Here is a 3,034-nt window from a genome sequence, read left to right as displayed (position 1 = left end):
GCTCCTGGCTGTGCTGGAGAAAGCTTACTGTAGATAAAAGGGAGAGTATTGCCAGAGGCAGAAACATCTGTAAGAGTCCAGAGTACACATGACCCTGAGCTCTATGTGAGGAGAGGAGACAGACCAAGAAGCCAGGAGGATAAAGGGTAGATGAAAAGAAGACCAGGTAACCTAAATGGTTGGGTTATACAGCTAGGAGAACAACCCAACCCCTGAGCTGGAGAGGTGGGGTATGCCTGCCAGCTGTAACAAGTAGAGATTAAGGGATGCTGGGAGAAGCTGGCCTGATCTACTTTGATAAGTTAACTAGGCACCTCAGCCATTTGACCCAGGGTTTGAGACTTAATAGCACCAATAATGAAACTCCGGGAGTTGTGCGTACTCCTCAGGCACCATACCATTTCAACTAAACCTTAGTACTGCCCTTCCCCATTTATGAGAAATGCGGATGACAGTCCCCTAACTCTCTGTGTGGCCAAGGTTGGCCTTTATCTGCTGATCCTCCTGCGTCCAGCCCCTTAGTGCTAGGATTCTAAGCAGGAGTCATGCTTGATTTTATTTCTCTTGTAAATTATTGCTTGAGAATTTTATATATGTACATAATTTTTTTTGTACAAGGTTTCTCCACATTCCCAGCCCTCCAGTGCCTTCCCTACCCCACCCCCACCAATATTCCCTCCTAATTTTATGAGTTCTTTAAAAAACAAACAACCAAAACCACAGAGACAACTTAGTGCTGCCTGTATGTTTGTGGAGATAGGGCCATTTATTGCAGCATGGGTAGCATTAAGGGCTGGCATCCATGAAGAACATGAACTCTCCTTTCTCAGGCAGATATCAATTGCTCCTAAAGCAGGAGTAGGACTTTGTGACCGCTGTGAGAGCAAAAGTTACATATTAAGTTTTTTTTAAAGATTTATTTATTTTGTATACAATGTTCTGTCTGCATGTCTGCCTACACTCCAGATCTCATTACAGATGGTTATGAGCCACCATGTGGTTGCTGGGAATTGAACTCAGGACCTCTGGAAGGAAAGTCAGTGCTCCTAACCTCTGGAGCCATCTCTCCAGCCCACATATTAAGTTTTGATTACTATGCCTGACATGCCAAGAAACAAAATGGCACAGATCTGCAAGTTGCTGGCCCAAGGACAGACAGTTCCTGGAAAGCTGGGTGCTGCTATTAGTTTGGGGAGATAACAAGACACATATTTTCATTCCCCTAAACAAGTTTGTTTGACCCATTTGCACTGTATACCCTGGATCACTATGGTGGGAGGCTCACAGGCTGGAGGAAGACAGGATGCATGCTTGCCCCTGATTGGACCTGATGGGAAGGAAATACAATGAATTATGAAGTTTTCTTTCTTTCCTTCTTCTCTTCCTACTGTGAATCTAGGCGATTTCCTTGGATGCTAGGTATGGACCTGGCCAGAGCCCATCCACTAGCCAATATTTAATTTTTATTTTTTTTTTTTTGCCTTTAGGGACACTTTTACTTGGAAAATTACAACACTAGTACAAGTCAAGTCTTACACATTTAACATTTGCTGTTGAAAGCAATTCATAATATCAAAATTAATCATGTTTTACTTTTATCCTCACAAGAACACAAAAATGATAAAGGGGAACTTAAAACAGAAAAATTTAAAAAGGTAACACAACTTTTCTTAGTAGTCCTTGGGTGGTTCTGACAGAAGACTTTTTCATCTTTTGTTTTTTTTGGAGACCTTGATCCAAAGTCTTGTTTGTTCCTAGTATCTGCTTCTGCCTCCCCCTCTATCAGATCGGCTTCCTCCACTGCCACCTCCTCTTGGTGCTCCACGGCTTGAACTGCTGTAGGAATCACGTGGAGGAGGGTACCTCCTTTCCATGGAAGGGGGGAGCCCCCGTTCTTGTCTGCCAACATGATCATGGCCACTTGAGTAGAGATCACTTCTGCTGCTTGAGTAACTGTCTCGACTTCCACCATAGCCATCACATGAGCTGCTGTAATCATCATAGCGACTGCTTCCTCCATAAGATGGCGGGGGGCCCTCGTGTAGGGGGTGCACTGCGCGAATTACCGTAACTCTCATATGAATCTCTGTAGGAACCTCCACTTGGATGATCTGAATAGTCACGATCCCGACCATATCCATCTCTATCACCATAGCCTCTTGATGGGTAGTCGTCACGTGAACTGAAATGACCATAATCGCGGTATGTGTAATCTCTTGGTGGCGGTGCATAATCTCTGGTGTCACGGGAGCTTGGATAATCTCTGCTTGAATAGCTGTCTTTTGTAGAATATCCATCATCTCTTGGGGACAAATAAACATCTCTTCGAGACGGCAGGGGTTCCCTTCGTGGAGGGCCTCCATAGCTATCTCTTCCACGTGACACTGGGGCTTTCCTGTGCTGGTCGCCACACGCGTCTGCCGCCGCAGCTCCCGCCAAGAACCAGAGGCTGCGAGTCTAGCCAGAATTTAATTAAAGCTTGCTTCAAATTTGGTTTTTAACTGTGGTAGTGGTCTGTTTCTCAATAGACAGGATTAACACTACCTCCTATCCCTGTGCTGAGATCTTTTTTTCTGATTTGATCATATACCTGTCTTATATATACAGACACAACCACTATGAGCTGACCTGTGGATATGCCCTGTTGTGTCCAGGAAAGTGGTCTTCCTGTACAATCATTTACTTCCTTCTGGCTCTTACAATTGTTTTGCCCCAGTTCCTTGAGAGTCTCTGAGCAAGAGGCTGTGATACAGAAGTCCCACTTGGTGATGAGCGTTCTGCACATTGACCAGTTTTGAGTCTCAGGGTTCAACGCCATCTACTGCGTGCGGAGGCGTCTCTGATGAGGACTGAGAGATGTACTAACCTGTGGGTATAATGATAAGACTTGAGGAATTGGTTTCTGGCTGTTTTTCTTGCCTTCACAATGATTTCTTTCTCAATATGCCCCAAGAGCTGGTTTTCCAGAAGGACATCCATATCTTACTGTAAACTTTGAATCCCCCTGTGCTGTTTAGTGACCTGATCACTCATT

At 44.7% G+C, this 3,034-nt stretch overlaps 1 pseudogene; it reads right to left on the bottom strand.

The window, feature by feature from the left end:
* Positions 1-1,460: 1,460 nt before the first annotated feature.
* Positions 1,461-2,818, bottom strand: LOC102001227 (annotated as a pseudogene).
* Between the last annotated feature and the right edge of the window lie 216 nt (positions 2,819-3,034).

Source organism: Microtus ochrogaster, unplaced genomic scaffold (assembly GCF_000317375.1).
Source record: "Microtus ochrogaster isolate Prairie Vole_2 unplaced genomic scaffold, MicOch1.0 UNK4, whole genome shotgun sequence".
NCBI lineage: Eukaryota > Metazoa > Chordata > Mammalia > Rodentia > Cricetidae > Microtus > Microtus ochrogaster.
Note: the sequence above shows the minus strand (reverse complement) of the source record. Positions and strands in the feature narration are given on the sequence as shown.